Genomic DNA, 27,349 nt, shown 5'->3' with positions numbered 1-27,349 from the left:
CGGGTTTCAACTACCCAGGTTTAAGGTATTCTTCCTACAGCTAAAATATGCATGTGGAACCCAGAGTATGATCAACCATGTGATCGGGAGACGTGTTCAAATATGTCTCAGTTTTCGTACCCTGGTACTCGGGTGCAACATTCCAGACGCTTTACTAACACTCTCCCGACTTGGAGAGTCAGTCCCTTTAACCTCCTGTTTGGCCCAGTTTGCAATTTCAGCGGAAGATGAACAGGATAGCGAGAACCAATGAGAGACTTGCTGGAGGTGTCTGGACGGGCAAATTTAACTCTCATTTCCCACCAGGAAGAGGAATTAACCAAAGGCTCAGCGTGCCGTGCTGGAACAAGATTAGGGCCTGAAGACATCCTGCGGTGTTGCGGCCAGGTCACAAGAAAGCGAGTTGAAGAAAGGAGCTCAGCGGCACTGTAATTCACAAACCTGCAGAGTTATAAATGACAGCTATCGTCCAAAAATATACTGAAGTAAGGCTGCCAAGAGGACTTGAAAGCGGGGCAGAATTGCAGGAAACCGATTTCAGGAGGTAGACTGGAATTGCATTGAAAGCATAGGAAAAGAGGCAGAACGTCCACAATGATGCACTTGGCCAAAAAGGGCGTATGCGTTTTTTCCTGAATATATTCAGGAAAAAACGCATACGCCCTTTTTGGCCAACCAAGCAAGCTTGCAAAGGAAATCTGCACTACAATGAAGTCCCACTTCCCCCCCCCCGGTCAAAAGGGCCATCTGAAAAAAGTGTAAAATTCAGCAAGGCAGGACAGGCCATGGAGAACTGAGAGCCTTGTTATGCTGCTGGGCGGGATGTAAATTGCCAACAGACACTCGGGAGAAGTGTATGGTGTTTCCTGAAACATCTAAAAAACAAAGCAACAGAGCCTAGGGCACTTCCACTTATGGTCCTATAGCTTAGGGAAATTAAAATCAAAAAGACACAGCCACCCCAAAGTTTGGGACGCCTCTGTTTACAAGAACCTCGTTTACAGTACAAGTTCAACATCGCAGAAAATGAAAAATGGATAAAGATGTTGTGGTATTTACTTACAAAGCAATATCACTCAGCAATGAAATCTATGTCATCAGGCCCTTAGCAGCACAATGAGTGGATTCAGGTATGATGATTCTAACTGAAATAAGTCACACAGAAAAAGAAACATCATAAGGTATCAGTAATATACGGAATGTAAACTTGGCTACACAGGAACTGAATTCCAAAACAGAACAGCGTCTCAAATTTAGAAAACCAACTTAAGCTTGCTTAAGGGGAAAGGTGAGTTGGGGTGCTGCATAAAACCAGAGATTGAAATGAGCACAGATAAAGTTCCTTAAGCCAAATATGGAATAGACAAGAGCTACTCCTTGCTCAACGAAATGGACTCATCATCCCATATTAAACGCCTAAGAATGTACCTGACTAGTAAGTATCTTAAAACCTATGGATTGCTATGTCTCCGAAAGAGAATCAAGCATGTGTACAGGGGCATAAACGCAGCAGTGATAGGATTGGAGAGGTTCGGTGAGCAAATGAAGACCCTTTGATGTCATATTGCATGGTACCCATTCCACGGGTTTCAACTACCCAGGTTTAAGGTATTCTTCCTTCAGCTAAAACATGCATGTGGAACCCAGAGTATGATCAACCATGTGATCGGGAGACGTGTTCAAATATGTCTCAGTTTTCGTACCCTGGTACTCGGGTGCAACATTCCAGTCGCTTTACTAACACTCTACTGACTTGGAGAGTCAGTCCCTTTAACCTCCTGTTTGGCCCAGTTTGCAATTTCAGCGGAAGATGAACAGGATAGCGAGAACCAATGAGAGACTTGCTGGAGGTTTCTGGACGGGCAAATTTAACTCTCATTTCCCACCAGGAAGAGGAATTAACCAAAGGCTCAGCGTGCCGTGCTGGAACAAGATTAGGGCCTGAAGCCATCCTGCGGTGTTGCGGCCAGGTCACAAGAAAGCAAGTTGAAGAAAGGAGCTCAGGGGCACTGTAATTCACAAACCTGCAGAGTTATAAATGACAGCTATCGTCCAAAAATATACTGAAGTAAGGCTGCCAAGAGGACTTGAAAGCGGGGCAGAATTGCAGGAAACCGATTTCAGGAGGTAGACTGGAATTGCATTGAAAGCATAGGAAAAGAGGCAGAACGTCCACAATGATGCACTTGGCCAAAAAGGGTGTATGCGTTTTTTCCTGAATATATTCAGGAAAAAACGCATACGCCCTTTTTGGCCAACCAAGCAAGCTTGCAAAGGAAATCTGCACTACAATGAAGTCTCACTTCCCCCCGGTCAAAAGGGCCATCTGAAAAAAGTGTAAAATCCAGCAAGGCAGGACAGGCCATGGAGAACTGAGAGCCTTGTTATGCTGCTGGGCGGGATGTAAATTGCCAACAGACACTCGGGAGAAGTGTATGGTGTTTCCTGAAACATCTAAAAAACAAAGCAACAGAGCCTAGGGCACTTCCACTTATGGTCCTATAGCTTAGGGAAATTAAAATCAAAAAGACACAGCCACCCCAAAGTTTGGAACAGCTCTGTTTACAAGAACCTCGTTTACAGTACAAGTTCAACATCGCAGAAAGTGAAAAATGGATAAAGAACTTGTGGTATTTACTTACAAAGTAATATCACACAGCAATGAAATCTATGTCATCAGGCCCTTAGCAGCACAATGAGTGGATTCAGGTATGATGATTCTAACTGAAATAAGTCACACAGAAAAAGAAACATCATAAGGTATCAGTAATACACGGAATGTAAACTTGGCTACACAGGAACTGAATTCCAAAACAGAACAGCGTCTCAAATTTAGAAAACCAACTTAAGCTTGCTTAAGGGGAAAGGTGAGTTGGGGTGCTGCATAAAACCAGAGATTGAAATGAGCACAGATAAAGTTCCTTAAGCCAAATATGGAATAGACAAGAGCTACTCCTTGCTCAACGAAATGGACTCAACATCCCATATTAAACGCCTAAGAATGTACCTGACTAGTAAGTATCTTAAAACCTATGGATTGCTATGTCTCCGAAAGAGAATCAAGCATGTGTACAGGGGCATAAACGCAGCAGTGATAGGATTGGAGAGGTTCGGTGAGCAAATGAAGACCCTTTGATGTCATATTGCATGGTACCCATTCCACGGGTTTCAACTAGCCAGGTTTAAGGTATTCTTCCTTCAGCTAAAACATGCATGTGGAACCCAGAGTATGATCAACCATGTGATCGGGAGACGTGTTCAAATATGTCTCAGTTTTCGTACCCTGGTACTCGGGTGCAACATTCCAGTCGCTTTACTAACACTCTACTGACTTGGAGAGTCAGTCCCTTTAACCTCCTGTTTGGCCCAGTTTGCAATTTCAGCGGAAGATGAACAGGATAGCGAGAACCAATGAGAGACTTGCTGGAGGTTTCTGGACGGGCAAATTTAACTCTCATTTCCCACCAGGAAGAGGAATTAACCAAAGGCTCAGCGTGCCGTGCTGGAACAAGATTAGGGCCTGAAGCCATCCTGCGGTGTTGCGGCCAGGTCACAAGAAAGCAAGTTGAAGAAAGGAGCTCAGGGGCACTGTAATTCACAAACCTGCAGAGTTATAAATGACAGCTATCGTCCAAAAATATACTGAAGTAAGGCTGCCAAGAGGACTTGAAAGCGGGGCAGAATTGCAGGAAACCGATTTCAGGAGGTAGACTGGAATTGCATTGAAAGCATAGGAAAAGAGGCAGAACGTCCACAATGATGCACTTGGCCAAAAAGGGTGTATGCGTTTTTTCCTGAATATATTCAGGAAAAAACGCATACGCCCTTTTTGGCCAACCAAGCAAGCTTGCAAAGGAAATCTGCACTACAATGAAGTCTCACTTCCCCCCGGTCAAAAGGGCCATCTGAAAAAAGTGTAAAATCCAGCAAGGCAGGACAGGCCATGGAGAACTGAGAGCCTTGTTATGCTGCTGGGCGGGATGTAAATTGCCAACAGACACTCGGGAGAAGTGTATGGTGTTTCCTGAAACATCTAAAAAACAAAGCAACAGAGCCTAGGGCACTTCCACTTATGGTCCTATAGCTTAGGGAAATTAAAATCAAAAAGACACAGCCACCCCAAAGTTTGGAACAGCTCTGTTTACAAGAACCTCGTTTACAGTACAAGTTCAACATCGCAGAAAGTGAAAAATGGATAAAGAACTTGTGGTATTTACTTACAAAGTAATATCACACAGCAATGAAATCTATGTCATCAGGCCCTTAGCAGCACAATGAGTGGATTCAGGTATGATGATTCTAACTGAAATAAGTCACACAGAAAAAGAAACATCATAAGATATCACTAATACACGGAATATAAACTTGGCTACACAGGAACTGAATTCCAAAACAGAACAGCGTCTCAAATTAAAAAACCAACTTATGCTTGCTTAAGGGGAAAGGTGAGTTGGGGTGCTGCATAAAACCAGAGATTGAAATGAGCACAGATAAAGTTCCTTAAGCCAAATATGGAATAGACAAGAGCTACTCCTTGCTCAACGAAATGGACTCAACACCCCATATTAAACGCCTAAGAATGTACCTGACTAGTAAGTATCCTAAAACCTATGGATTGCTGTCTCCGAAAGAGACTCAAACATGTGTACAGGGGCATAAACGCAGCAGTGATAGGATTGGAGAGGTTCGGTGAGCAAATGAAGACCCTTTGATGTCATATTGCATGGTACCCATTCCACGGGTTTCAACTACCCAGGTTTAAGGTATTCTTCCTTCAGCTAAAACATGCATGTGGAACCCAGAGTATGATCAACCATGTGATCGGGAGACGTGTTCAAATATGTCTCAGTTTTCGTACCCTGGTACTCGGGTGCAACATTCCAGACGCTTTACTAACACTCTCCCGACTTGGAGAGTCAGTCCCTTTAACCTCCTGTTTGGCCCAGTTTGCAATTTCAGCGGAAGATGAACAGGATAGCGAGAACCAATGAGAGACTTGCTGGAGGTGTCTGGACGGGCAAATTTAACTCTCATTTCCCACCAGGAAGAGGAATTAACCAAAGGCTCAGCGTGCCGTGCTGGAACAAGATTAGGGCCTGAAGACATCCTGCGGTGTTGCGGCCAGGTCACAAGAAAGCGAGTTGAAGAAAGGAGCTCAGCGGCACTGTAATTCACAAACCTGCAGAGTTATAAATGACAGCTATCGTCCAAAAATATACTGAAGTAAGGCTGCCAAGAGGACTTGAAAGCGGGGCAGAATTGCAGGAAACCGATTTCAGGAGGTAGACTGGAATTGCATTGAAAGCATAGGAAAAGAGGCAGAACGTCCACAATGATGCACTTGGCCAAAAAGGGCGTATGCGTTTTTTCCTGAATATATTCAGGAAAAAACGCATACGCCCTTTTTGGCCAACCAAGCAAGCTTGCAAAGGAAATCTGCACTACAATGAAGTCCCACTTCCCCCCCCCCGGTCAAAAGGGCCATCTGAAAAAAGTGTAAAATTCAGCAAGGCAGGACAGGCCATGGAGAACTGAGAGCCTTGTTATGCTGCTGGGCGGGATGTAAATTGCCAACAGACACTCGGGAGAAGTGTATGGTGTTTCCTGAAACATCTAAAAAACAAAGCAACAGAGCCTAGGGCACTTCCACTTATGGTCCTATAGCTTAGGGAAATTAAAATCAAAAAGACACAGCCACCCCAAAGTTTGGGACGCCTCTGTTTACAAGAACCTCGTTTACAGTACAAGTTCAACATCGCAGAAAATGAAAAATGGATAAAGATGTTGTGGTATTTACTTACAAAGCAATATCACTCAGCAATGAAATCTATGTCATCAGGCCCTTAGCAGCACAATGAGTGGATTCAGGTATGATGATTCTAACTGAAATAAGTCACACAGAAAAAGAAACATCATAAGGTATCAGTAATATACGGAATGTAAACTTGGCTACACAGGAACTGAATTCCAAAACAGAACAGCGTCTCAAATTTAGAAAACCAACTTAAGCTTGCTTAAGGGGAAAGGTGAGTTGGGGTGCTGCATAAAACCAGAGATTGAAATGAGCACAGATAAAGTTCCTTAAGCCAAATATGGAATAGACAAGAGCTACTCCTTGCTCAACGAAATGGACTCATCATCCCATATTAAACGCCTAAGAATGTACCTGACTAGTAAGTATCTTAAAACCTATGGATTGCTATGTCTCCGAAAGAGAATCAAGCATGTGTACAGGGGCATAAACGCAGCAGTGATAGGATTGGAGAGGTTCGGTGAGCAAATGAAGACCCTTTGATGTCATATTGCATGGTACCCATTCCACGGGTTTCAACTACCCAGGTTTAAGGTATTCTTCCTTCAGCTAAAACATGCATGTGGAACCCAGAGTATGATCAACCATGTGATCGGGAGACGTGTTCAAATATGTCTCAGTTTTCGTACCCTGGTACTCGGGTGCAACATTCCAGTCGCTTTACTAACACTCTACTGACTTGGAGAGTCAGTCCCTTTAACCTCCTGTTTGGCCCAGTTTGCAATTTCAGCGGAAGATGAACAGGATAGCGAGAACCAATGAGAGACTTGCTGGAGGTTTCTGGACGGGCAAATTTAACTCTCATTTCCCACCAGGAAGAGGAATTAACCAAAGGCTCAGCGTGCCGTGCTGGAACAAGATTAGGGCCTGAAGCCATCCTGCGGTGTTGCGGCCAGGTCACAAGAAAGCAAGTTGAAGAAAGGAGCTCAGGGGCACTGTAATTCACAAACCTGCAGAGTTATAAATGACAGCTATCGTCCAAAAATATACTGAAGTAAGGCTGCCAAGAGGACTTGAAAGCGGGGCAGAATTGCAGGAAACCGATTTCAGGAGGTAGACTGGAATTGCATTGAAAGCATAGGAAAAGAGGCAGAACGTCCACAATGATGCACTTGGCCAAAAAGGGTGTATGCGTTTTTTCCTGAATATATTCAGGAAAAAACGCATACGCCCTTTTTGGCCAACCAAGCAAGCTTGCAAAGGAAATCTGCACTACAATGAAGTCTCACTTCCCCCCGGTCAAAAGGGCCATCTGAAAAAAGTGTAAAATCCAGCAAGGCAGGACAGGCCATGGAGAACTGAGAGCCTTGTTATGCTGCTGGGCGGGATGTAAATTGCCAACAGACACTCGGGAGAAGTGTATGGTGTTTCCTGAAACATCTAAAAAACAAAGCAACAGAGCCTAGGGCACTTCCACTTATGGTCCTATAGCTTAGGGAAATTAAAATCAAAAAGACACAGCCACCCCAAAGTTTGGAACAGCTCTGTTTACAAGAACCTCGTTTACAGTACAAGTTCAACATCGCAGAAAGTGAAAAATGGATAAAGAACTTGTGGTATTTACTTACAAAGTAATATCACACAGCAATGAAATCTATGTCATCAGGCCCTTAGCAGCACAATGAGTGGATTCAGGTATGATGATTCTAACTGAAATAAGTCACACAGAAAAAGAAACATCATAAGGTATCAGTAATACACGGAATGTAAACTTGGCTACACAGGAACTGAATTCCAAAACAGAACAGCGTCTCAAATTTAGAAAACCAACTTAAGCTTGCTTAAGGGGAAAGGTGAGTTGGGGTGCTGCATAAAACCAGAGATTGAAATGAGCACAGATAAAGTTCCTTAAGCCAAATATGGAATAGACAAGAGCTACTCCTTGCTCAACGAAATGGACTCAACATCCCATATTAAACGCCTAAGAATGTACCTGACTAGTAAGTATCTTAAAACCTATGGATTGCTATGTCTCCGAAAGAGAATCAAGCATGTGTACAGGGGCATAAACGCAGCAGTGATAGGATTGGAGAGGTTCGGTGAGCAAATGAAGACCCTTTGATGTCATATTGCATGGTACCCATTCCACGGGTTTCAACTAGCCAGGTTTAAGGTATTCTTCCTTCAGCTAAAACATGCATGTGGAACCCAGAGTATGATCAACCATGTGATCGGGAGACGTGTTCAAATATGTCTCAGTTTTCGTACCCTGGTACTCGGGTGCAACATTCCAGTCGCTTTACTAACACTCTACTGACTTGGAGAGTCAGTCCCTTTAACCTCCTGTTTGGCCCAGTTTGCAATTTCAGCGGAAGATGAACAGGATAGCGAGAACCAATGAGAGACTTGCTGGAGGTTTCTGGACGGGCAAATTTAACTCTCATTTCCCACCAGGAAGAGGAATTAACCAAAGGCTCAGCGTGCCGTGCTGGAACAAGATTAGGGCCTGAAGCCATCCTGCGGTGTTGCGGCCAGGTCACAAGAAAGCAAGTTGAAGAAAGGAGCTCAGGGGCACTGTAATTCACAAACCTGCAGAGTTATAAATGACAGCTATCGTCCAAAAATATACTGAAGTAAGGCTGCCAAGAGGACTTGAAAGCGGGGCAGAATTGCAGGAAACCGATTTCAGGAGGTAGACTGGAATTGCATTGAAAGCATAGGAAAAGAGGCAGAACGTCCACAATGATGCACTTGGCCAAAAAGGGTGTATGCGTTTTTTCCTGAATATATTCAGGAAAAAACGCATACGCCCTTTTTGGCCAACCAAGCAAGCTTGCAAAGGAAATCTGCACTACAATGAAGTCTCACTTCCCCCCGGTCAAAAGGGCCATCTGAAAAAAGTGTAAAATCCAGCAAGGCAGGACAGGCCATGGAGAACTGAGAGCCTTGTTATGCTGCTGGGCGGGATGTAAATTGCCAACAGACACTCGGGAGAAGTGTATGGTGTTTCCTGAAACATCTAAAAAACAAAGCAACAGAGCCTAGGGCACTTCCACTTATGGTCCTATAGCTTAGGGAAATTAAAATCAAAAAGACACAGCCACCCCAAAGTTTGGAACAGCTCTGTTTACAAGAACCTCGTTTACAGTACAAGTTCAACATCGCAGAAAGTGAAAAATGGATAAAGAACTTGTGGTATTTACTTACAAAGTAATATCACACAGCAATGAAATCTATGTCATCAGGCCCTTAGCAGCACAATGAGTGGATTCAGGTATGATGATTCTAACTGAAATAAGTCACACAGAAAAAGAAACATCATAAGATATCACTAATACACGGAATATAAACTTGGCTACACAGGAACTGAATTCCAAAACAGAACAGCGTCTCAAATTAAAAAACCAACTTATGCTTGCTTAAGGGGAAAGGTGAGTTGGGGTGCTGCATAAAACCAGAGATTGAAATGAGCACAGATAAAGTTCCTTAAGCCAAATATGGAATAGACAAGAGCTACTCCTTGCTCAACGAAATGGACTCAACACCCCATATTAAACGCCTAAGAATGTACCTGACTAGTAAGTATCCTAAAACCTATGGATTGCTGTCTCCGAAAGAGACTCAAACATGTGTACAGGGGCATAAACGCAGCAGTGATAGGATTGGAGAGGTTCGGTGAGCAAATGAAGACCCTTTGATGTCATATTGCATGGTACCCATTCCACGGGTTTCAACTACCCAGGTTTAAGGTATTCTTCCTTCAGCTAAAACATGCATGTGGAACCCAGAGTATGATCAACCGTGTGAACGGGAGACGTGTTCAAATATGTCTCAGTTTTCCTCCCCTGGTACTCGGGTGCAACATTCCAGACGCTTTACTAACACTCTCCCGACTTGGAGAGTCAGTCCCTTTAACCTCCTGTTTGGCCCAGTTTGCAATTTCTGCGGAAGATGAACAGGAATAGGGAGAACCAATGAGAGACTAGCTGGAGGTGTCTGGACGGGTAAATTTAACTCTCATTTCCCACCAGGAAGAGGAAATAACCAAAGGGCCAGTGTGCCGTGCCGGAACCAGATTAGGGCCTGAAGCCACACTGCGGTGTTGCGGCCAGCTCAAAAGAAAGCGAGTTGAAGAAAGGAGCTCAGGGGCACTGTAATTCACAAACCTGCAGAGTTATAAATGACAGCTATCGTCCAAAAATATACTGAAGTAAGGCTGCCAAGAGGACTTGAAAGCGGGGCAGAATTGCAGGAAACCGATTTCAGGAGGTAGACTGGAATTGCATTGAAATCATAGGAAAAGAGGCAGAACGTCCACAATGATGCACTTGGCCAAAAAGGGCGTATGCGTTTTTTCCTGAATATATTCAGGAAAAAACGCATACGCCCTTTTTGGCCAACTAAGCAAGCTTGCAAAGGAAATCTGCACTACAATGAAGTCTCACTTCCCCTCGGTCAAAAGGGCCATGTGGAAAAAGTGTAAAATCCAGCCAGGCAGGACAGGCCATGGAGAACTGGGAGCCTTGTTATGCTGATGGGTGGGATGTAAATTGCCAACAGACACTCGGGAGAAGTGTATGGTGTTTCCTGAAACATCTAAAAAACAAAGCAACAGAGCCTAGGGCACTTCCAATTATGGTCCTATAGCTTAGGGAAATTAAAATCAAAAAAACACAGCCACCCCAAAGTTTGGGACGCCTCTGTTTACAAGAACCTCATTTACCGTACAAGTTCAATATCACAGAAAGTGAAAAATGGATAAAGAACTTGTGGTACTTACGTACAATGCAGTATCACTCAGCAATGAAATCTATGTCATCAGGCCCGTAGCAGCATAATGAGTGGATTCAGGTACGATGATTCTAACTGAAATAAGTCACACAGAAAAAGAAACATCATAAGATATCACTAATACACGGAATGTAAACTTGGCTACACAGGAACTGAATTCCAAAACAGAACAGGGTCTCAAATTTAGAAAACCAACTTATGCTTGCTTAAGGGGAAAGGTGAGTTGGGGTGCTGCATAAAACCAGAGATTGAAATGAGCACAGATAAAGTTCCTTAAGCCAAATATGGAATAGACAAGAGCTACTCCTTGCTCAACGAAATGGACTCAACACCCCATATTAAACGCCTAAGAATGTACCTGACTAGTAAGTATCTTAAAACCTATGGATTGCTATGTCTCCGAAAGAGAATCAAGCATGTGTACAGGGGCATAAACACAGCAGTGATAGGATTGGAGAGGTTCGGTGAGCAAATGAAGACCCTTTGAAGTCATATTGCATGGTACCCATTCCACGGGTTTCAACTACCCAGGTTTAAGGTATTCTTCCTACAGCTAAAACATGCATGTGTAACCCACAGTATGATCAACCATGTGATCGGGAGACGTGTTCAAATATGTCTCAGTTTTCGTACCCTGGTACTCGGGTGCAACATTCCAGACGCTTTACTAACACTCTCCTGACTTGGAGAGTCAGTCCCTTTAACCTCCTGTTTGGCCCAGTTTGCAATTTCAGCGGAAGATGAACAGGATAGCGAGAACCAATGAGAGACTTGCTGGAGGTGTCTGGACGGGCAAATTTAACTCTCATTTCCCACCAGGAAGAGGAATTAACCAAAGGCTCAGCGTGCCGTGCTGGAACAAGATTAGGGCCTGAAGACATCCTGCGGTGTTGCGGCCAGGTCACAAGAAAGCGAGTTGAAGAAAGGAGCTCAGCGGCACTGTAATTCACAAACCTGCAGAGTTATAAATGACAGCTATCGTCCAAAAATATACTGAAGTAAGGCTGCCAAGAGGACTTGAAAGCGGGGCAGAATTGCAGGAAACCGATTTCAGGAGGTAGACTGGAATTGCATTGAAAGCATAGGAAAAGAGGCAGAACGTCCACAATGATGCACTTGGCCAAAAAGGGCGTATGCGTTTTTTCCTGAATATATACAGGAAAAAACGCATACGCCCTTTTTGGCCAACCAAGCAAGCTTGCAAAGGAAATCTGCACTACAATGAAGTCTCACTTCCCCCCCCCCCCCCGGTCAAAAGGGCCATCTGAAAAAAGTGTAAAATTCAGCAAGGCAGGACAGGCCATGGAGAACTGAGAGCCTTGTTATGCTGCTGGGCGGGATGTAAATTGCCAACAGACACTCGGGAGAAGTGTATGGTGTTTCCTGAAACATCTAAAAAACAAAGCAACAGAGCCTAGGGCACTTCCACTTATGGTCCTATAGCTTAGGGAAATTAAAATCAAAAAGACACAGCCACCCCAAAGTTTGGAACAGCTCTGTTTACAAGAACCTCATTTACAGTACAAGTTCAACATCGCAGAAAGTGAAAAATGGATAAAGAACTTGTGGTATTTACTTACAAAGTAATATCACACAGCAATGAAATCTGTGTCATCAGGCCCTTAGCAGCACAATGAGTGGATTCAGGTATGATGATTCTAACTGAAATAAGTCACACAGAAAAAGAAACATCATAAGATATCACTAATACACGGAATATAAACTTGGCTACACAGGAACTGAATTCCAAAACAGAACAGCGTCTCAAATTTAGAAAACCAACTTATGCTGCCTTAAGGGGAAAGGTGAGTTGGGGTGCTGCATAAAACCAGAGATTGAAATGAGCACAGATAAAGTTCCTTAAGCCAAATAAGGAATAGACAAGAGCTACTCCTTGCTCAACGAAATGGACTCAACACCCCATATTAAACGCCTAAGAATGTACCTGACTAGTAAGTATCCTAAAACCTATGGATTGCTATCTCTCCGAAAGAGAATCAAGCATGTGTACAGGGGCATAAACGCAGCAGTGATAGGATTGGAGAGGTTCGGTGAGCAAATGAAGACCCTTTGATGTCATATTGCATGGTACCCATTACACGGGTCTCAACTCTCCAGGTTTAAGGTATTCTTCCTTCAGCTAAAACATGCATGTGGAACCCAGAGTATGATCAACCGTGTGAACGGGAGACGTGTTCAAATATGTCTCAGTTTTCCTCCCCTGGTACTCGGGTGCAACATTCCAGATTCTTTACTAACACTCTCCCGACTTGGAGAGTCAGCGCCTTTAACCTCCTGTTTGGCCCAGTTTGCAATTTCTGCGGAAGATGAACAGGAATAGGGAGAACCAATGAGAGACTAGCTGGAGTTGTCTGGACGGGCAAATTTAACTCTCATTTCCCACCAGGAAGAGGAAATAACCAAAGGCTCAGTGTGCCGTGCCGGAACCAGATTAGAGCCTGAAGCCATCCTGCGGTGTTGCGGCCAGCTCAAAAGAAAGCGAGTTGAAGAAAGGAGCTCAGGGGCACTGTAATTCACAAACCTGCAGAGTTATAAATGACAGCTATCGTCCAAAAATATACTGAAGTAAGGCTGCCAAGAGGACTTGAAAGCGGGGCAGAATTGCAGGAAACCGATTTCAGGAGGTAGACAGGAATTGCATTGAAAGCATAGGAAAAGAGGCAGAACGTCCACAATGATGCACTTGGCCAAAAAGGGCGTATGCGTTTTTTCCTGAATATATTCAGGAAAAAACGCATACGCCCTTTTTGGCCAACCAAGCAAGCTTGCAAAGGAAATCTGCACTACAATGAAGTCTCACTTCCCACCGGTCAAAAGGGCCATCTGAAAAAAGTGTAAAATCCAGCAAGGCAGGACAGGCCATGGAGAACTGTGAGCCTTGTTATGCTGATGGGCGGGATGTAAATTGCCAACAGACACTCGGGAGAAGTGTATGGTGTTTCCTGAAACATCTAAAAAACAAAGCAACAGAGCCTAGGGCACTTCCACTTATGGTCCTATAGCTTAGGGAAATTAAAATCAAAAAGACACACCCACCCCAAAGTTTGGAACGGCTCTGTTTACAAGAACCTCGTTTACAGTACAAGTTCAACATCACAGAAAGTGAAAAATGGATAAAGAACTTTTGGTATTTACTTACAAAGCAATATCACTCAGCAATGAAATCTATGTCATCAGGCCCTTAGCAGCACAATGAGTGGATTCAGGTATGATGATTCTAACTGAAATAAGTCACACAGAAAAAGAAACATCATAAGATATCAGTAATACACGGAATGTAAACTTGGCTACACAGGAACTGAATTCCAAAACAGAACAGGGTCTCAAATTTAGAAAACCAACTTATGCTTGCTTAAGGGGAAAGGTGAGTTGGGGTGCTGCATAAAACCAGAGATTGAAATGAGCACAGATAAAGTTCCTTAAGCCAAATATGGAATAGACAAGAGCTACTCCTTGCTCAACGAAATGGACTCAACACCGCATATTAAACGCCTAAGAATGTACCTGACTAGTAAGTATCTTAAAACCTATGGATTGCTATGTCTCCGAAAGAGAATCAAGCATGTGTACAGGGGCATAAACGCAGCAGTGTTAGGATTGGAGAGGTTCGGTGAGCAAATGAAGACCCTTTGATGTCATATTGCATGGTACCCATTCCACGGGTTTCAACTACCCAGGTTTAAGGTATTCTTCCTTCAGCTAAAACATGCATGTGGAACCCAGAGTATGATCAACCATGTGATCGGGAGACGTGTTCAAATATGTCTCAGTTTTCGTACCCTGGTACTCGGGTGCAACATTCCAGACGCTTTACTAACACTCTCCCGACTTGGAGAGTCAGTCCCTTTAACCTCCTGTTTAGCCCAGTTTGCAATTTCTGCGGAAGATGAACAGGAATAGCGAGAACCAATGAGAGACTAGCTGGAGGTGTCTGGACGGGCAAATTTAACTCTCATTTCCCACCAGGAAGAGGAATTAACCAAAGGCTCAGCGTGCCGTGCTGGAACAAGATTAGGGCCTGAAGCCATCCTGCGGTGTTGCGGCCAGCTCAAAAGAAAGCGAGTTGAAGAAAGGAGCTCAGGGGCACTGTAATTCACAAACCTGCAGAGTTATAAATGACAGCTATCGTCCAAAAATAGACTGAAGTAAGGCTGCCAAGAGGACTTGAAAGCGGGGCAGAATTGCAGGAAACCGATTTCAGGAGGTAGACTGGAATTGCATTGAAAGCATAGGAAAAGAGGCAGAACGTCCACAATGATGCACTTGGCCAAAAAGGGCGTATGCGTTTTTTCCTGAATATATTCAGGAAAAAACGCATACGCCCTTTTTGGCCAACCAAGCAAGCTTGCAAAGGAAATCTGCACTACAATGAAGTCTCACTTCCCCCCGGTCAAAAGGGCCATCTGAAAAAAGTGTAAAATCCAGAAAGGCAGGACAGGCCATGGAGAACTGGGAGCCTTGTTATGCTGCTGGGCGGGATGTAAATTGCCAACAGACACTCGGGAGAAGTGTATGGTGTTTCCTGAAACATCTAAAAAACAAAGCAACAGAGCCTAGGGCACTTCCACTTATGGTCCTATAGCTTAGGGAAATTAAAATCAAAAAGACACAGCCACCCCAAAGTTTGGGACGCCTCTGTTTACAAGAACCTCGTTTACAGTACAAGTTCAACATCGCAGAAAGTGAAAAATGGATAAAGAAGTTGTGGTATTTACTTGCAAAGCAATATCACTCAGCAATGAAATCTATGTCATCAGGCCCTTAGCAGCACAATGAGTGGATTCAGGTATGATGATTCTAACTGAAATAAGTCACACAGAAAATGAAACATCATAAGATATCAGTAATACACGGAATGTAAACTTGGCTACACAGGAACTGAATTACAGAACAGAACAGGGTCTCAAATTTAGAAAACCAACTTATGCTTGCTTAAGGGGAAAGGTGAGTTGGGGTGCTGCATAAAACCAGAGATTGAAATGAGCACAGATAAAGTTCCTTAAGCCAAATATGGAATAGACAAGAGCTACTCCTTGCTCAACGAAATGGACTCAACACCCCATATTAAACGCCTAAGAATGTACCTGACTAGTAAGTATCTTAAAACCTATGGATTGCTATGTCTCCGAAAGAGAATCAAGCGTGTGTACAGGGGCATAAACGCAGCAGTGATAGGATTGGAGAGGTTCGGTGAGCAAATGAAGACCCTTTGAAGTCAATTTGCATGGTACCCATTACACGGGTCTCAACTCTCCAGGTTTAAGGTATTCTTCCTTCAGCTAAAACATGCATGTGGAACCCAGAGTATGATCAACCGTGTGAACGGGAGACGTGTTCAAATATGTCTCAGTTTTCCTCCCCTGGTACTCGGGTGCAACATTCCAGATTCTTTACTAACACTCTCCCGACTTGGAGAGTCAGCGCCTTTAACCTCCTGTTTGGCCCAGTTTGCAATTTCTGCGGAAGATGAACAGGAATAGGGAGAACCAATGAGAGACTAGCTGGAGTTGTCTGGACGGGCAAATTTAACTCTCATTTCCCACCAGGAAGAGGAAATATCCAAAGGCTCAGTGTGCCGTGCCGGAACCAGATTAGAGCCTGAAGCCATCCTGCGGTGTTGCGGCCAGCTCAAAAGAAAGCGAGTTGAAGAAAGGAGCTCAGGGGCACTGTAATTCACAAACCTGCAGAGTTATAAATGACAGCTATCGTCCAAAAATATACTGAAGTAAGGCTGCCAAGAGGACTTGAAAGCGGGGCAGAATTGCAGGAAACCGATTTCAGGAGGTAGACTGGAATTGCATTGAAAGCATAGGAAAAGAGGCAGAACGTCCACAATGATGCACTTGGCCAAAAAGGGCGTATGCGTTTTTTCCTGAATATATTCAGGAAAAAACGCATACGCCCTTTTTGGCCAACCAAGCAAGCTTGCAAAGGAAATCTGCACTACAATGAAGTCTCACTTCCCCCCGGTCAAAAGGGCCATCTGAAAACAGTGTAAAATCCAGCAAGGCAGGACAGGCCATGGAGAACTGGGAGCCTTGTTATGCTGCTGGGCGGGATGTAAATTGCCAACAGACACTCGGGAGAAGTGTATGGTGTTTCCTGAAACATCTAAAAAACAAAGCAACAGAGCCTAGGGCACTTCCACTTATGGTCCTATAGCTTAGGGAAATTAAAATCAAAAAGACACAGCCACCCCAAAGTTTGGAACGGCTCTGTTTACAAGAACCTCGTTTACAGTACAAGTTCAACATCGCAGAAAGTGAAAAATGGATAAAGAACTTTTGGTATTTACTTACAAAGCAATATCACTCAGCAATGAAATCTATGTCATCAGGCCCTTAGCAGCACAATGAGTGGATTCAGGTATGATGATTCTAACTGAAATAAGTCACACAGAAAAAGAAACATCATAAGATATCAGTAATACACGGAATGTAAACTTGGCTACACAGGAACTGAATTCCAAAACAGAACAGGGTCTCAAATTTAGAAAACCAACTTATGCTTGCTTAAGGGGAAAGGTGAGTTGGGGTGCTGCATAAAACCAGAGATTGAAATGAGCACAGATAAATTTCCTTAAGCCAAATATGGAATAGACAAGAGCTACTCCTTGCTCAACGAAATGGACTCAACACCGCATATTAAACGTCTAAGAATGTACCTGACTAGTAAGTATCTTAAAACCTATGGATTGCTATGTCTCCGAAAGAGAATCAAGCATGTGTACAGGGGCATAAACGCAGCAGTGATAGGATTGGAGAGGTTCGGTGAGCAAATGAAGACCCTTTGATGTCATATTGCATGGTACCCATTCCACGGGTTTCAACTACCCAGGTTTAAGGTATTCTTCCTTCAGCTAAAACATGCATGTGGAACCCAGAGTATGATCAACCATGTGATCGGGAGACGTGTTCAAATATGTCTCAGTTTTCGTACCCTGGTACTCGGGTGCAACATTCCAGACGCTTTACTAACACTCTCTCGACTTGGAGAGTCAGTCCCTTTAACCTCCTGTTTAGCCCAGTTTGCAATTTCTGCGGAAGATGAACAGGAATAGCGAGAACCAATGAGAGACTAGCTGGAGGTGTCTGGACGGGCAAATTTAACTCTCATTTCCCACCAGGAAGAGGAATTAACCAAAGGCTCAGCGTGCCGTGCTGGAACAATATTAGGGCCTGAAGCCATCCTGCGGTGTTGCGGCCAGCTCAAAAGAAAGCGAGTTGAAGAAAGGAGCTCAGGGGCACTGTAATTCACAAACCTGCAGAGTTATAAATGACAGCTATCGTCCAAAAATATACTGAAGTAAGGCTGCCAAGAGGACTTGAAAACGGGGCAGAATTGCAGGAAACCGATTTCAGGAGGTAGACTGGAATTGCATTGAAAGCATAGGAAAAGAGGCAGAACGTCCACAATGATGCACTTGGCCAAAAAGGGCGTATGCGTTTTTTCCTGAATATATTCAGGGAAAAACGCATACGCCCTTTTTGGCCAACCAAGCAAGCTTGCAAAGGAAATCTGCACTACAATGAAGTCTCACTTCCCCCCGGTCAAAAGGGCCATCTGAAAAAAGTGTAAAATCCAGCAAGGCAGGACAGGCCATGGAGAACTGGGAGCCTTGTTATGCTGCTGGGCGGGATGTAAATTGCCAACAGACACTCGGGAGAAGTGTATGGTGTTTCCTGAAACATCTAAAAAACAAAGCAACAGAGCCTAGGGCACTTCCACTTATGGTCCTATAGCTTAGGGAAATTAAAATCAAAAAGACACAGCCACCCCAAAGTTTGGGACGCCTCTGTTTACAAGAACCTCGTTTACAGTACAAGTTCAACATCGCAGAAAGTGAAAAATGGATAAAGAAGTTGTGGTATTTACTTGCAAAGCAATATCACTCAGCAATGAAATCTATGTCAACAGGCCCTTAGCAGCACAATGAGTGGATTCAGGTATGATGATTCTAACTGAAATAAGTCACACAGAAAATGAAACATCATAAGGTATCAGTAATACACGGAATGTAAACTTGGCTACACAGGAACTGAATTACAGAACAGAACAGGGTCTCAAATTTAGAAAACCAACTTATGCTTGCTTAAGGGGAAAGGTGAGTTGGGGTGCTGCATAAAACCAGAGATTGAAATGAGCACAGATAAAGTTCCTTAAGCCAAATATGGAATAGACAAGAGCTACTCCTTGCTCAACGAAATGGACTCAACACCCCATATTAAACGCCTAAGAATGTACCTGACTAGTAAGTATCTTAAAACCTATGGATTGCTATGTCTCCGAAAGAGAATCAAGCGTGTGTACAGGGGCATAAACGCAGCAGTGATAGGATTGGAGAGGTTCGGTGAGCAAATGAAGACCCTTTGAAGTCAATTTGCATGGTACCCATTACACGGGTCTCAACTCTCCAGGTTTAAGGTATTCTTCCTTCAGCTAAAACATGCATGTGGAACCCAGAGTATGATCAACCGTGTGAACGGGAGACGTGTTCAAATATGTCTCAGTTTTCCTCCCCTGGTACTCGGGTGCAACATTCCAGATTCTTTACTAACACTCTCCCGACTTGGAGAGTCAGCGCCTTTAACCTCCTGTTTGGCCCAGTTTGCAATTTCTGCGGAAGATGAACAGGAATAGGGAGAACCAATGAGAGACTAGCTGGAGTTGTCTGGACGGGCAAATTTAACTCTCATTTCCCACCAGGAAGAGGAAATAACCAAAGGCTCAGTGTGCCGTGCCGGAACCAGATTAGAGCCTGAAGCCATCCTGCGGTGTTGCGGCCAGCTCAAAAGAAAGCGAGTTGAAGAAAGGAGCTCAGGGGCACTGTAATTCACAAACCTGCAGAGTTATAAATGACAGCTATCGTCCAAAAATATACTGAAGTAAGGCTGCCAAGAGGACTTGAAAGCGGGGCAGAGTTGCAGGAATCCGATTTCAGGAGGTAGACTGGAATTGCATTGAAAGCATAGGAAAAGAGGCAGAACGTCCACAATGATGCACTTGGCCAAAAAGGGCGTATGCGTTTTTTCCTGAATATATTCAGGAAAAAACGCATACACCCTTTTTGGCCAACCAAGCAAGCTTGCAAAGGAAATCTGCACTACAATGAAGTCTCACTTCCCCCCCGTCAAAAGGTCCATCTGAAAAAAGTGTAAAATCCAGCAAGGCAGGACAGGCCATGGAGAACTGGGAGCCTTGTTATGCTGCTGGGCGGGATGTAAATTGCCAACAGACACTCGGGAGAAGTGTATGGTGTTTCCTGAAACATCTAAAAAACAAAGCAACAGAGCCTAGGGCACTTCCACTTATGGTCCTATAGCTTAGGGAAATTAAAATCAAAAAGACACAGCCACCCCAATGTTTGGAACGGCTCTGTTTACAAGAACCTCGTTTACAGTACAAGTTCAACATCGCAGAAAGTGAAAAATGGATAAAGAACTTTTGGTATTTACTTACAAAGCAATATCACTCAGCAATGAAATCTATGTCATCAGGCCCTTAGCAGCACAATGAGTGGATTCAGGTATGATGATTCTAACTGAAATAAGTCACACAGAAAAAGAAACATCATAAGATATCAGTAATACACGGAATGTAAACTTGGCTACACAGGAACTGAATTCCAAAACAGAACAGGGTCTCAAATTTAGAAAACCAACTTATGCTTGCTTAAGGGGAAAGGTGAGTTGGGGTGCTGCATAAAACCAGAGATTGAAATGAGCACAGATAAAGTTCCTTAAGCCAAATATGGAATAGACAAGAGCTACTCCTTGCTCAACGAAATGGACTCAACACCGCATATTAAACGCCTAAGAATGTACCTGACTAGTAAGTATCTTAAAACCTATGGATTGCTGTGTCTCCGAAAGAGAATCAAGCATGTGTACAGGGGCATAAACGCAGCAGTGATAGGATTGGAGAGGTTCGGTGAGCAAATGAAGACCCTTTGATGTCATATTGCATGGTACCCATTCCACGGGTTTCAACTACCCAGGTTTAAGGTATTCTTCCTTCAGCTAAAACATGCATGTGGAACCCAGAGTATGATCAACCATGTGATCGGGAGACGTGTTCAAATATGTCTCAGTTTTCGTACCCTGGTACTCGGGTGCAACATTCCAGACGCTTTACTAACACTCTCCCGACTTGGAGAGTCAGTCCCTTTAACCTCCTGTTTAGCCCAGTTTGCTATTTCTGCGGAAGATGAACAGGAATAGTGAGAACCAATGAGAGACTAGCTGGAGGTGTCTGGACGGGCAAATTTAACTCTCATTTCCCACCAGGAAGAGGAATTAACCAAAGGCTCAGCGTGCCGTGCTGGAACAAGATTAGGGCCTGAAGCCATCATGCGGTGTTGCGGCCAGCTCAAAAGAAAGCGAGCTGAAGAAAGGAGCTCAGGGGCACTGTAATTCACAAACCTGCAGAGTTATAAATGACAGCTATCGTCCAAAAATAGACTGAAGTAAGGCTGCCAAGAGGACTTGAAAGCGGGGCAGAATTGCAGGAAACCGATTTCAGGAGGTAGACTGGAATTGCATTGAAAGCATAGGAAAAGAGGCAGAACGTCCACAATGATGCACTTGGCCAAAAAGGGCGTATGCGTTTTTTCCTGAATATATTCAGGAAAAAACGCATACGCCCTTTTTGGCCAACCAAGCAAGCTTGCAAAGGAAATCTGCACTACAATGAAGTCTCACTTCCCCCCAGTCAAAAGGGCCATCTGAAAAAAGTGTAAAATCCAGCAAGGCAGGACAGGCCATGGAGAACTGGGAGCCTTGTTATGCTGCTGGGCGGGATGTAAATTGCCAACAGACACTCGGGAGAAGTGTATGGTGTTTCCTGAAACATCTAAAAAACAAAGCAACAGAGCCTAGGGCACTTCCACTTATGGTCCTATAGCTTAGGGAAATTAAAATCAAAAAGACACAGCCACCCCAAAGTTTGGGACGCCTCTGTTTACAAGAACCTCGTTTACAGTACAAGTTCAACATCGCAGAAAGTGAAAAATGGATAAAGAAGTTGTGGTATTTACTTGCAAAGCAATATCACTCAGCAATGAAATCTATGTCATCAGGCCCTTAGCAGCACAATGAGTGGATTCAGGTATGATGATTCTAACTGAAATAAGTCACACAGAAAAAGAAACATCATAAGATATCAGTAATACACGGAATGTAAACTTGGCTACACAGGAACTGAATTACAGAACAGAACAGGGTCTCAAATTTAGAAAACCAACTTATGCTTGCTTAAGGGGAAAGGTGAGTTGGGGTGCTGCATAAAACCAGAGATTGAAATGAGCACAGATAAAGTTCCTTAAGCCAAATATGGAATAGACAAGAGCTACTCCTTGCTCAACGAAATGGACTCAACACCCCATATTAAACGCCTAAGAATGTACCTGACTAGTAAGTATCTTAAAACCTATGGATTGCTATGTCTCCGAAAGAGAATCAAGCGTGTGTACAGGGGCATAAACGCAGCAGTGATAGGATTGGAGAGGTTCGGTGAGCAAATGAAGACCCTTTGAAGTCAATTTGCATGGTACCCATTACACGGGTCTCAACTCTCCAGGTTTAAGGTATTCTTCCTTCAGCTAAAACATGCATGTGGAACCCAGAGTATGATCAACCGTGTGAACGGGAGACGTGTTCAAATATGTCTCAGTTTTCCTCCCCTGGTACTCGGGTGCAACATTCCAGATTCTTTACTAACACTCTCCCGACTTGGAGAGTCAGCGCCTTTAACCTCCTGTTTGGCCCAGTTTGCAATTTCTGCGGAAGATGAACAGGAATAGGGAGAACCAATGAGAGACTAGCTGGAGTTGTCTGGACGGGCAAATTTAACTCTCATTTCCCACCAGGAAGAGGAAATATCCAAAGGCTCAGTGTGCCGTGCCGGAACCAGATTAGAGCCTGAAGCCATCCTGCGGTGTTGCGGCCAGCTCAAAAGAAAGCGAGTTGAAGAAAGGAGCTCAGGGGCACTGTAATTCACAAACCTGCAGAGTTATAAATGACAGCTATCGTCCAAAAATATACTGAAGTAAGGCTGCCAAGAGGACTTGAAAGCGGGGCAGAATTGCAGGAAACCGATTTCAGGAGGTAGACTGGAATTGCATTGAAAGCATAGGAAAAGAGGCAGAACGTCCACAATGATGCACTTGGCCAAAAAGGGCGTATGCGTTTTTTCCTGAATATATTCAGGAAAAAACGCATACGCCCTTTTTGGCCAACCAAGCAAGCTTGCAAAGGAAATCTGCACTACAATGAAGTCTCACTTCCCCCCGGTCAAAAGGGCCATCTGAAAACAGTGTAAAATCCAGCAAGGCAGGACAGGCCATGGAGAACTGGGAGCCTTGTTATGCTGCTGGGCGGGATGTAAATTGCCAACAGACACTCGGGAGAAGTGTATGGTGTTTCCTGAAACATCTAAAAAACAAAGCAACAGAGCCTAGGGCACTTCCACTTATGGTCCTATAGCTTAGGGAAATTAAAATCAAAAAGACACAGCCACCCCAAAGTTTGGAACGGCTCTGTTTACAAGAACCTCGTTTACAGTACAAGTTCAACATCGCAGAAAGTGAAAAATGGATAAAGAACTTTTGGTATTTACTTACAAAGCAATATCACTCAGCAATGAAATCTATGTCATCAGGCCCTTAGCAGCACAATGAGTGGATTCAGGTATGATGATTCTAACTGAAATAAGTCACACAGAAAAAGAAACATCATAAGATATCAGTAATACACGGAATGTAAACTTGGCTACACAGGAACTGAATTCCAAAACAGAACAGGGTCTCAAATTTAGAAAACCAACTTATGCTTGCTTAAGGGGAAAGGTGAGTTGGGGTGCTGCATAAAACCAGAGATTGAAATGAGCACAGATAAATTTCCTTAAGCCAAATATGGAATAGACAAGAGCTACTCCTTGCTCAACGAAATGGACTCAACACCGCATATTAAACGTCTAAGAATGTACCTGACTAGTAAGTATCTTAAAACCTATGGATTGCTATGTCTCCGAAAGAGAATCAAGCATGTGTACAGGGGCATAAACGCAGCAGTGATAGGATTGGAGAGGTTCGGTGAGCAAATGAAGACCCTTTCATGTCATATTGCATGGTACCCATTCCACGGGTTTCAACTACCCAGGTTTAAGGTATTCTTCCTTCAGCTAAAACATGCATGTGGAACCCAGAGTATGATCAACCATGTGATCGGGAGACGTGTTCAAATATGTCTCAGTTTTCGTACCCTGGTACTCGGGTGCAACATTCCAGACGCTTTACTAACACTCTCTCGACTTGGAGAGTCAGTCCCTTTAACCTCCTGTTTAGCCCAGTTTGCAATTTCTGCGGAAGATGAACAGGAATAGCGAGAACCAATGAGAGACTAGCTGGAGGTGTCTGGACGGGCAAATTTAACTCTCATTTCCCACCAGGAAGAGGAATTAACCAAAGGCTCAGCGTGCCGTGCTGGAACAATATTAGGGCCTGAAGCCATCCTGCGGTGTTGCGGCCAGCTCAAAAGAAAGCGAGTTGAAGAAAGGAGCTCAGGGGCACTGTAATTCACAAACCTGCAGAGTTATAAATGACAGCTATCGTCCAAAAATATACTGAAGTAAGGCTGCCAAGAGGACTTGAAAACGGGGCAGAATTGCAGGAAACCGATTTCAGGAGGTAGACTGGAATTGCATTGAAAGCATAGGAAAAGAGGCAGAACGTCCACAATGATGCACTTGGCCAAAAAGGGCGTATGCGTTTTTTCCTGAATATATTCAGGGAAAAACGCATACGCCCTTTTTGGCCAACCAAGCAAGCTTGCAAAGGAAATCTGCACTACAATGAAGTCTCACTTCCCCCCGGTCAAAAGGGCCATCTGAAAAAAGTGTAAAATCCAGCAAGGCAGGACAGGCCATGGAGAACTGGGAGCCTTGTTATGCTGCTGGGCGGGATGTAAATTGCCAACAGACACTCGGGAGAAGTGTATGGTGTTTCCTGAAACATCTAAAAAACAAAGCAACAGAGCCTAGGGCACTTCCAATTATGGTCCTATAGCTTAGGGAAATTAAAATCAAAAAGACACAGCCACCCCAAAGTTTGGGACGCCTCTGTTTACAAGAACCTCGTTTACAGTACAAGTTCAACATCGCAGAAAGTGAAAAATGGATAAAGAAGTTGTGGTATTTACTTGCAAAGCAATATCACTCAGCAATGAAATCTATGTCAACAGGCCCTTAGCAGCACAATGAGTGGATTCAGGTATGATGATTCTAACTGAAATAAGTCACACAGAAAATGAAACATCATAAGGTATCAGTAATACACGGAATGTAAACTTGGCTACACAGGAACTGAATTACAGAACAGAACAGGGTCTCAAATTTAGAAAACCAACTTATGCTTGCTTAAGGGGAAAGGTGAGTTGGGGTGCTGCATAAAACCAGAGATTGAAATGAGCACAGATAAAGTTCCTTAAGCCAAATATGGAATAGACAAGAGCTACTCCTTGCTCAACGAAATGGACTCAACACCCCATATTAAACGCCTAAGAATGTACCTGACTAGTAAGTATCTTAAAACCTATGGATTGCTATGTCTCCGAAAGAGAATCAAGCGTGTGTACAGGGGCATAAACGCAGCAGTGATAGGATTGGAGAGGTTCGGTGAGCAAATGAAGACCCTTTGAAGTCAATTTGCATGGTACCCATTACACGGGTCTCAACTCTCCAGGTTTAAGGTATTCTTCCTTCAGCTAAAACATGCATGTGGAACCCAGAGTATGATCAACCGTGTGAACGGGAGACGTGTTCAAATATGTCTCAGTTTTCCTCCCCTGGTACTCGGGTGCAACATTCCAGATTCTTTACTAACACTCTCCCGACTTGGAGAGTCAGCGCCTTTAACCTCCTGTTTGGCCCAGTTTGCAATTTCTGCGGAAGATGAACAGGAATAGGGAGAACCAATGAGAGACTAGCTGGAGTTGTCTGGACGGGCAAATTTAACTCTCATTTCCCACCAGGAAGAGGAAATAACCAAAGGCTCAGTGTGCCGTGCCGGAACCAGATTAGAGCCTGAAGCCATCCTGCAGTGTTGCGGCCAGCTCAAAAGAAAGCGAGTTGAAGAAAGGAGCTCAGGGGCACTGTAATTCACAAACCTGCAGAGTTATAAATGACAGCTATCGTCCAAAAATATACTGAAGTAAGGCTGCCAAGAGGACTTGAAAGCGGGGCAGAGTTGCAGGAATCCGATTTCAGGAGGTAGACTGGAATTGCATTGAAAGCATAGGAAAAGAGGCAGAACGTCCACAATGATGCACTTGGCCAAAAAGGGCGTATGCGTTTTTTCCTGAATATATTCAGGAAAAAACGCATACACCCTTTTTGGCCAACCAAGCAAGCTTGCAAAGGAAATCTGCACTACAATGAAGTCTCACTTCCCCCCCGTCAAAAGGTCCATCTGAAAAAAGTGTAAAATCCAGCAAGGCAGGACAGGCCATGGAGAACTGGGAGCCTTGTTATGCTGCTGGGCGGGATGTAAATTGCCAACAGACACTCGGGAGAAGTGTATGGTGTTTCCTGAAACATCTAAAAAACAAAGCAACAGAGCCTAGGGCACTTCCACTTATGGTCCTATAGCTTAGGGAAATTAAAATCAAAAAGACACAGCCACCCCAATGTTTGGAACGGCTCTGTTTACAAGAACCTCGTTTACAGTACAAGTTCAACATCGCAGAAAGTGAAAAATGGATAAAGAACTTTTGGTATTTACTTACAAAGCAATATCACTCAGCAATGAAATCTATGTCATCAGGCCCTTAGCAGCACAATGAGTGGATTCAGGTATGATGATTCTAACTGAAATAAGTCACACAGAAAAAGAAACATCATAAGATATCAGTAATACACGGAATGTAAACTTGGCTACACAGGAACTGAATTCCAAAACAGAACAGGGTCTCAAATTTAGAAAACCAACTTATGCTTGCTTAAGGGGAAAGGTGAGTTGGGGTGCTGCATAAAACCAGAGATTGAAATGAGCACAGATAAAGTTCCTTAAGCCAAATATGGAATAGACAAGAGCTACTCCTTGCTCAACGAAATGGACTCAACACCGCATATTAAACGCCTAAGAATGTACCTGACTAGTAAGTATCTTAAAACCTATGGATTGCTGTGTCTCCGAAAGAGAATCAAGCATGTGTACAGGGGCATAAACGCAGCAGTGATAGGATTGGAGAGGTTCGGTGAGCAAATGAAGACCCTTTGATGTCATATTGCATGGTACCCATTCCACGGGTTTCAACTACCCAGGTTTAAGGTATTCTTCCTTCAGCTAAAACATGCATGTGGAACCCAGAGTATGATCAACCATGTGATCGGGAGACGTGTTCAAATATGTCTCAGTTTTCGTACCCTGGTACTCGGGTGCAACATTCCAGACGCTTTACTAACACTCTCCCGACTTGGAGAGTCAGTCCCTTTAACCTCCTGTTTAGCCCAGTTTGCTATTTCTGCGGAAGATGAACAGGAATAGTGAGAACCAATGAGAGACTAGCTGGAGGTGTCTGGACGGGCAAATTTAACTCTCATTTCCCACCAGGAAGAGGAATTAACCAAAGGCTCAGCGTGCCGTGCTGGAACAAGATTAGGGCCTGAAGCCATCATGCGGTGTTGCGGCCAGCTCAAAAGAAAGCGAGCTGAAGAAAGGAGCTCAGGGGCACTGTAATTCACAAACCTGCAGAGTTATAAATGACAGCTATCGTCCAAAAATAGACTGAA

Source organism: Grampus griseus (assembly GCF_964374135.1).
Source record: "Grampus griseus genome assembly, chromosome: 4".
In the NCBI taxonomy this organism is placed as follows: Eukaryota; Metazoa; Chordata; class Mammalia; order Artiodactyla; family Delphinidae; genus Grampus; species Grampus griseus.
The sequence above is the reverse complement of the archived record's forward strand: the minus strand, read 5'-3'. Positions refer to the sequence as shown.